Source organism: Diabrotica virgifera, chromosome 7 (genome assembly GCF_917563875.1).
Source record: "Diabrotica virgifera virgifera chromosome 7, PGI_DIABVI_V3a".
In the NCBI taxonomy this organism is placed as follows: Eukaryota; Metazoa; Arthropoda; class Insecta; order Coleoptera; family Chrysomelidae; genus Diabrotica; species Diabrotica virgifera.
The window spans coordinates 75,833,706-75,843,908 of record NC_065449.1 but is presented as its reverse complement, the minus strand read 5'-3'; the positions used below and the strand labels follow the sequence as shown (position 1 = coordinate 75,843,908).

General features: G+C 31.4%; 1 protein-coding gene across 2 annotated transcripts in view; it reads right to left on the bottom strand.

The window, feature by feature from the left end:
* LOC114331431 (E3 ubiquitin-protein ligase siah-1) overlaps positions 1 to 10,203 on the bottom strand; it is an 87,585-nt gene that overhangs the window by 3,764 nt on the left and 73,618 nt on the right. The gene's annotated exons all lie outside the window — the stretch shown is intronic.

Sequence of the window (10,203 nt, the reverse complement as noted above, 5' to 3'; positions counted from 1 at the left end):
ATATTATTAGGGTAATAAATATTTATTACTTTGTTACGAGTACCAATTCGATTTTTAGCCGACAAATGCATGGGTCATAAAGTAATTTTTATTTGTCTACACAAAGGCACTGTTGCCTGCTATAAAATTGTTAGAAGCAGTTTATTTAGAATTCACCCAGAGAGGCTTATGGCTTTGTAAAATTCAATTCATCCATTTCTTGCCGCCAATAAAAGTTCCATTCAACCAATGGATTAAGGATGACAGCACGGATTAACAACAAAAAGCATAATTACCGATAATTTCTCAAGAAAAAATAAGTAATTTTGTTATATGCATTTTAATAAGAAAATATTTACATATCTACATATTGCATACATTTTATATTAATTACCTACTGCTACTGTATTCATTCACATATATAATATAATGTAATTTGGTATTTAACACATACATAGATAAGTAGTAGTTACACTACTGTATTATTGACGTAAAAAGACCTAAAACCATTTACATATACTGATTATGTAGGTGTACATATATGATATACATATTGGCATAGTATGTAAAACTACACATTGGCATAGTATGTAAATAATATTATTACTTATATTCGGTACACTTATTTCGACTAGCCACCAATGATCGGTTATTAGAATATCCCGGTTATAAGAATATTTTTGCCTGGTACAAAGGCTATTCCAATAAGCGGGTTCGACTGTATTAACTTATTTCTTATCGCAAACAATGTTTTTTTCACTTCCTAAAAAAGTTTTAAACTTGCGCTTGCAACGTTACTGGAGGAACCCATTCAATTATCGGTTATATAGTGATCGTGTTCGTAGAGCATCCAAAAAGTTGAATGTTTGGATAGAAGTGGTCCAAAATAGGCTTATAGACACATTTTTCATAGACGGAAACTTGCCTGGTGACAAGTATTTAGATTTATTAATAACAAAAAATTATTCCTGAACTTTAACAGAATCGCCAATTATTACAAAATTTCAACAAAACGGAGGTTTGCCCAACATTTATCGATGAGTTAGAATTTTTTTGAATGGGAATTTTTCAAACCATTAGACACTAGAACCAAGAATCATACATGATTCATAGAGTGGTCTGCTCATTCTCCGGACTTTAACCCGTCAGATTTTTTTAAGTTAATCTAAAATCACGTGTTTTCATTAGACGATCAAATCAACATGTTTGCAGGATTAAAAAAAATATTGATGAATGTGAACTATATGTGAACTTGCACATTCCTAATAAATAGAATATGGGAAGCAGAAGAAATGCCAGAGGATGGGAAATAAGGCAGAATTATACCAATATTTAAGAAAGGAAAAGTAACAGATTGTAACAACTCTAAAGGAATATCTCTACTGAGTACAAAAATATCTACATACATCAAATACCTCTACTGAATACAAAATTCTAACAGACCTCATCAGATAAATAAATTGGGAACTATGTTCGAAGTCAAACAAAAAGATTCGCACGCAATTGCCCCTTTGTTGCCATATTTTAATTTGAAAAAATATATAGGGAATAATCAGATTTTCTTAACATGCCATTCCTATTACAGCGAGCATTTCAATGGCTAGAAGTAGCGATGAGTACATGACGTGTTAAATATAATGTCAAATTATTGTTTTCAAATTATATTTTATTTTCGGTTGGAGGTTGTTACCAGAGAAGGTTCCCACTGTTTTCAATCTGGTGGTATGTAGAATGATATTTTATTGTCGTTTTATGTATTATTAGATTGAAAACTTAGTTTACATTTTATTTATTTAGTTTATAATTTAACGACAGTTTATTTTTTAACCAACTTCACTATACCTTCCTTATCCTTTATCGATCGATTAGATTCGTAATAGTCTTGTTATATGGTAGTTTTAGTTAGTCGTTAATTTTAAGAAATGTTGCTGGCTAAATGGGCACAGCTTCCAAAGGCCATAAAAGAATAAAAAAATAAACAAAAATCTTACGTAACCTTCTATAGGACAACATGACTTTCGACACATATTACAGATAGTTACCTTTGTTAAACATCCCCAAATACTCCCCTGGTTACTTGGTAAATCAAGGCAACATTTAGGTTTTCAGTGTTGCGGCATTGCTTAAAGCAGGACGAGCTGCAATACAATCAAATGTACTGGCAGATGCACAAGTATACAAGCCAAGAAAAAGGGTAAGAAGTTATCTTTGTTCCTTACTCTTAAAGACAAAGAGAAACAGTGTAGCCGCTAGCTGCTGTGGTAAATACATATATGTTTTTAATTTGGCAACAGAGTTTTCCTGCTAAACTTGACGGCAGCGAAAAAACTAATATATGAGGAAAAAACTAATATCATATGACATAATATGATAATATATGAATTTGTATGCCGTCAAGTTTGTACCGGTAGGTTATGATGTCATTAAATCTATCACTTGCATGCCTAATTGCTTGACTTTTAGTAATCAGCAATGATTCAGGAAAAGGTACACTACAGATGCGATCCACAAAATTATACAAACAATCGAGAAATGCCATAAACAAACTTCACACCGTATTCGCAGACTTAAAACAAGCCTTTGGCTGTATTCGCGGTGTGCAAGTACTTGGAGGGGATCGTGCGAGAATAGCGGAGATATATTGCAGTTTTCTTAAATAATTCATATTGTCAATTGAAATTGTCAAATTGACGTATATTTCATACCTGTCACTGAAGGAGAAAAATTATATATTGCTCCACAATATTGATATGATATGCAATTATTATATAAAGGTAAATTTAATTAATTGTATTTTGCTTGCAGTACTGCATTTTAATAACTAATTTTATTTACTACATACAATTGTTTACTTTTTAATAACATAACCTGAATCTTATTTTTTTTTGGACTATGGCCTTGACAATTATCCAGTAGCCAGGATCAATATAATTGGCCAATATAATTAAAAGTGCGAATAATGTTGCTGAGCGTAGAAACCAGGTGCCGCTTTGCCGAACTTGCACGGTCCCAATTGGAAGAAATAAATTATGGAATGAAATGATAAATAGAGATGGATCTCGAGCTAAAATAACAACAGAAGAAGGTAGCACAAACAAAATTGCAATAGAAACAGTAGTGTGACAAGGTGATTCCCTGTCAAACACAATATTCTACGTAGTAGTAGATGGAACAGTCAATGCCAGCGGAATTAAAGGAAATATAGCCCACTCCTCAACACAAATAAATAGCATATATTATGTATATGACACAGTTCTTATGGGAAGATATAAGGATGACACAGTTCTTATGGGAAGATATAAGGATGACATAGTTCTTATGGGAAGATATAAGGAACGGTTAAAAGAAGTTCCTGGCAAATGAATGGAAAAGAAGTCTAAACATTGACGAAGCAAAAAACAAAATATCTAATCTGTTCTAGTTGAGAAGATAACACGACGAGAGATATCAAGATAGAAAACTCCACCTTTGAAAGAGGTGAGGAAATACCGTAGCGAATAATAGTAGGCAACAGAACATACTGGAGAGTGGAGATACCATAAGCCAATAAAGGACAAGAACTTATCTATAAATACAAAACGGAAAATATCACACCAGTAGTTACATACGCAGCTGAGACAATATGCCTCACAGATAAAGATGAAGAAAAATTATGGGACTGATAAGAATGAAAAACGAAGAAATGATAAGAAGAGTACATCATGAAGTAAGAGGCATAATTAAGGGAGAACATATAGTTAGGTTTATTAAATTGTAGAGACAAAGATGGCCTGAACACATAGAGAAAAGGAAAAAACGACTACTGATTAGGGTTACCAGATGGAAGCCCGAAAATGAAAGAACAAGGAAAAGACGCAGAGAGAGATGGGAGGACCAGGTCATGAGAGATATCAAAATCCTGAAAGTGAGAAACTTACGTTAACTATGAACTATGTACAGATCGAAATGAGTGGAAGAAAATTGTAACGAAAGCTAAGTCATACAATAAACTTTGACAATGCACTAGAAGAATGCGGAGTGATTCACCGCAATAAGCGAATCAGAGAGCTCTAAGTAAGAGTAGCAAACATTCCATCAGAAATGAGAGACCTTGATGTTGATGGTAAACGTTAAATTTTTTTTAAAATTTGTTATCAAAAATGAATTTCTAAACGTTCGCTTAGTTCGGACCTGTATTAACTGTATTTCCGGCCACGTTTTTTCACCATTTTACTTGCATGCATTCACATTTATAGTCTAGGCGCTAAATAGAGATCACCGAGGACTTTTAATTCTGATGAGAAAATCCAAGTATGGATTTCGTATTTCTTATGTATTTTTGGCTGCTGATTACGAATTTCGAGGGTGGATTTCGATCCGAGTGGTCAAAAAATTTTCATATAAATAATTTAATGATTTATAAAACTAACTCATAAACTAAAAAAAAAATAAATTTTTCAAATAAAATTTGTTCCTTAATAAAAAGCAAAGAAAATGGCGATTACTAAACTTAAATTCAATAATTAGAACTCAAGATTGTAAAATTGGTGCAAAATGAAAATTGCAAAATAACTATTTCTCGAAGTTTCCTCGATCATAACTGAGCTTCTACGCATGCAAATGAGCTTTGCAAAGTCTCATTTTAAACCTTAATTCATGACTTTAAAAAAAATTTGTTAAATACTTTTTCTTCGATTTTTGTGCTAAATGAGAAAAAACATGAAAATCTAAGATTTCAGAAATCTGCCTTAAAAAAGGGAGCTTTTCTTATTTATTAATTTATCATACATATTTTCACAAACATTTTATTTCACACACCTGCATCAAGATACACAGGAAATCTCAGTTTTTTACATTTACATACGTTTTTAGAGCAATTTTTACAGTTACATGGTGGTACTAAATCTGTTCTTGGAGGCATTAAAATTAAAACTTTTTGGGGCTCCAGAGTCTCATTATCTATATGATATCGATATAAAAGTGGATTTAGTTCTTTTGTAGCATCATCATTGCATATAAAACGAACATTTTATGTGGCTGCGTACACACAATTGAAGTGCTTGATGATGCTGTAAAAGAACTCGATCCACTTTTATATGGATATTATATATACAGTGCACTGGAATAAGTGTTACCCCCTTATTAACTTATTTATTTTTAGCACATAAACAAAACGCTCGGACAGGTCGAATTTTAAAATAATCATAGTATATTAGTGATGTAAAGAATGTCGTTTTTTGAACATTCGCGAATACGAATGCGAATATCTAATAACGACATTCGCGAATACGGATGCGAATGTTCATTTTTTTTAATTTGTTTCTATTTTTGAAATGTTTTCTAAATTTATAATGAGAAGTTAATTGATATTTAGTGTAAATCAATCTGAATCTTAAGTTTTATTACATTATACCAAATAATAAAACAACGTGAGGCCTGATAATCTGATCATACGAGGTTAAGTTACCTTTTTGAAGTTATACTTCTTTACGGGCGTAATGACGGTGAAATTTTATATGGGAAAACCTAGCGACCGGGCGCATGCGCATTATAACTTTGTTCTGATTGGATGTTCAAATGACATGACAAAAATTATCCAATATGGCAGCTGTGGGACTGTGTTTGGTTATAATGTATGCTTGTTGCGTTTTAAAATTTGTAGGAAGAGAAACAACAAACAAAAAGTTAGTTAATGGTTATACTGCCTTTTTAAATAGTTTTCATATTATATTTTTGGACTTATTTACATAGAAGAGATGATTGTTGCATGCCAATGTGAAAGCTCATCAAACTGTGCCTAGTATGAGTGCCGCAGATCTCGCTTATTCAAAGCTAAAGAATCTTTCACTGGTAAGTGTTTTATAAATAGTTGATCAAATTTTGTTATGATATTTGAACATAGCCACTTTGCACGACGCAAGTGATTGCGAAATGTATTAGTCGTTATACGGGCTCCGATACCTACCTTGAACCTACCAAAATACATAAGTAGTATGTAATACTTTTTTTTACATAATTTGATTACCATCAAAATTTATATCAATATTCACCTAATACACTCGCGATCATAAAAAACGGGTCACTCGATGAATTATTCAAGTTGGATGTCTAGAATTTTCTAAACCTGTTGTCCGATTTAAGTGATTTTTTAGTATGTTATAGCCTTATTCTTTAACAATATTGCCATATTAATATTGTTGCTAGACAGGTAAATTGTCATTGTATACCGGGTGTAACAATCATACTGTGTTTATTCCTCAAAGTTTTAAACACCCCTTGGAAGGTTTTAGCATAGATAAAATATTGAAATTAAAACTCGATTGTAGCCTTAGGCTTTCTTAACCTTTTCTTTTTTGATTTATTTGTTTATGTTCGATAATAGAAAAGTTAGGCACCTTAACAACTAACCATGTTCTTCATCAATACAGGGTGTTTTTGAATAAGTAGTACAAATTTAAGGTGCAATTCTGCATGAAAAAATAATGACCGTTTGCTTTGTAAACGTATGACCGCAAATTCTTCGGTTTCGAGATACGGGATGTTGAATTTTTTCTTACAAACTGACGATTTATTTATTGCTCTAAAACCGGTTGAGATATGCAAACGAAATTTGGTAAATGTTAAGAGGTAGTTATGGCGCATTTTTTGACATACAATTAAGAATTTTATATTCACCATTGGCGTGCATACGGCATGTATCTAAAATGTTTATACCCGTATGCACACCAATGGTGAATATAGAATTATTAATTGTATGCCAAAAAAACTCACAATAACTGCCTCTTAAAACCTACCAAATTTCATTTGCATATCGCTATTGGTTTTAGAGCAATAAATAAATAGTCAGTTTGTAAGAAAAATTTCAACATCCCGTATCTCGGAAACGAAGCATTTGCGGACATATGTTTATAAGGCAGACTGTCATTATTTTTTATACAGAATTACCCCTTAAAGTTTGTCGCACTTATTTAGAAACACCCTGTATTGATGAAGAACATGACTACTTATTAACGTGCTTAACTTTTTTATTATCTAACATAAACAAATAAATCAAAAAAGAAAATGTTAAGAGAGCCTAAAGCTACAATTAAGTTTTAATTTCAATATTTTATCTATGCAAAAACATTCCATAGGGTGTTCCGAACTTTTAGGAATAAACATAGTATGATTGTTACACCCGGTATAGAATGACAATTTACCGGCCTACAACAATATTATTATAACGATATTGCTAAAGAATAAGGCTATAACATACTAAAACAATCACTCAAATCGGACAACAGGTTTAGAAAATTCGAGACATTTAACTTGAATTACTCATCGATTGACCCGCTTTTTATGATCGCGAGTGTATATTGTCTTCTTACCCTATGTTTTGTTGTATTTTTTCAATTCTAAATCATTTCAATTCAAAATCAAAATAATTTGATTTACATAAGTTAAAAATGTCAAAAGGTTAATCTGTTTAGTTAGACGATCTTCGCACATAATGACAAGCTGCCTCTGTGGTGCAGTTTTAATGCGGGTGAATCCCAATACAACGCAAATACCAGCCGCGTGGTAAGTTAGTTCGAATCCCAATAGAAACTTTTATTTTTTTATTTTTTTTTATACATTTTATGATTGTAAGTATATTTATTATATAATTTTATTTTCAGAAAATACGTATTTAGTTAAAAATTTTTCCGACAATTAATGTTCAGAAATCATTTGTGGCATTTTTAATGTGTTTGTGTGTGTTTTATTTTTTTATTATTTTAATTTTTGGCACCGTTTTAATAAAAATGTTTGAGAAGTATTAAGTATAAATTAATTTAATATTTAAATAAAATATAAATAAAAAGTATATTAATTTCGTTTATAATCATATAATCATATAATAGAAGTATAACTTCTTACGTGCGTACAAAGTACACACACATTCTTTTTTTTTTAATAAAAAAAGATGAGAAAGAGAATAGATTTTGATTTTATTTAATCTCACGTTATTTTCAAATTATTTTTTCTCTGATATTCATATTCGCAAAACATTCGCACAAATTTTGCGAATGCGAACGCGAATATGCAAAAATATGCGGATATTCGCGAATGCGAATATTCGTTACATCACTATAGTATATTATAGCATCAATGGTTCGAGCTTTACGCGATCCCTCTTCAGGTGACACGCATAACTTTGATTTTTTAAATGGAAAAGTATATCATATCATGTGACACCTCACTTAAAAGATTTTGAAATACTGATTACAAAAATGTAACACTTTAATCCTTTTTGCGAGTGTAGGTGCAAAATTTCGGTCGAACTCATTTTTTTCGAATCCTGAGAAAACTAATAAGTATTTTTGAAAAATTTAAACGCAGAATGAAATATTACAGTGTTATCGAGGGTCTAAAGGCCCTGAGAACTTCTATAATGTTTATTTTATTGACTCACAGGGGCGAAAAAAGAGAAAATTTAGTCTCATGTCATTTTTAACTTCAAATATATCATTCATAAGAAAATTTTTCTTTATTTTAAGGGACTTTCAGCACTCCGTAATAATGTAATCCTTCATTTTGCGTTTAAATTTTTCAAAAATAGGTATTAGTTTTCTCAGGATTCGAAAAGAATGAATGCGCTTAAAAATATTTCGACCGAAATTTTGCGTCTACGCTCTCAAATAGGATTAAAATATATATTTTTGGAATCAGTATTTCAAAAGCTTTTAAATGAGGTGTCACATGATGTAATTTCCCATTAAAAAAAATCAAAGTTATGCCTGTCATCTGAACAGGCATCGCGTAAAGTTTGAAACATTGATGCTATAATATAATATGATTATTTTAAAAATCGACCTGTCCGAGCGTTTTGCTTATGTGCTAAAAATAAATAAGTTAATAAGGGGGGTAACACTAATTCCAGCGCACTGTATAATGATACTCGAAAGCCCCAAAAAGTTTTCATTTTAATGCTTGCAAGAACAGAGTTAGAACCACCATGTAACTGTAAAAATTGCTCTAAAAGTTTATGTAGATGAAAAAAGCTGAGAGTTCCTGTAATTTTTTGATGCAGGTGCACGAAAGAAAAGTTTATAAAAATAGTATTAATAAATAAAACAACTTCCGTTTTAAGTTGTATTTATGAAATCTTAGTTTTTTCTCATTTAGATCAAAAATCGAAGAAAAAGTAAATAGTACATTCTTTTACGGTTTTTGCTCTAAATTTTAAAGAACTGCTTGGATTGACATGAAATTTGGCATACGCATAGCTTACATGTCAAAAAAAAGTGATATTGTGCCGATGTGTGCTTTTGCCCTGGGGGTGACTTTCACCACCTCTTGGGGGTGAAAAAATATATGTTTAAAATAAGTCCGGAAATGGATAAACTGACTAATTTTAAGTAACTTTTGTTCTATAGAGCTTTTCGCCAAGTCAACAGTTTTCGAGTTATTTGCGAGTGAATATGTTCATTTTTCAACAAAATAACTACATTTTTAGACGGTTTTTCGCAAATAACTCAAAAAGTAAGTATTTTGTCGAAAAAAACGTTCTTAGCAAAAATATAGCCTGTAAAAAAGTAAAAAAAAAAATGGTGTAAGCATTAGGTCTCTGGACCTCGTAGAACCAGAGTTATAGGCAATGAAAAATAGATTCATATTCACCAAATTTCAAATAGAATATTTCGAAGTTAGTCCAGAAAGCCACTGCGCATCCGCTAGGAAAAATATTCTAATTCGGATTTTTTGCACAATCTTACTCAAAAAGGACTCCTTTTAACAAATTTGCATGTTGCCAGGACCAAAAGGTGGTCAAAAATTTTTTAAACTTTTTTTGTGTGTTTTTCCTAAAACTATTTTTTTTGCATGGAAAAAGTTTTTTAGGTTTTTTGGATCATTCCAAACAGAAAAGGTGACTTTTCTCTAAAAATGATAGTTTTTGACATATAAGCGATTAAAAATTGAAAAACTGCGAAATCGGCCACTTTTAACCCTCACTGCCTGTGAAAAACTGAAAATTTGAATGTTGCCAAGATAGGTAGATATTCTTTAAACATCGATTGATGAAATCCCGAAGAGTTTTTTGCAATACAATATTCAAAACTCCTTTGTTTTTTAATTGCTAATCAAGCGTGCGCGACACTATTTTCCACCGACAGTATGGTGCAAATGAAAGGAATAAATTCGTTATTTCGTAAACCGGCGACTTTAAGGCAAAATCCCGAAACAGGTCGATTTTTATTTTTAAGTTATGATATTGCGGCATAT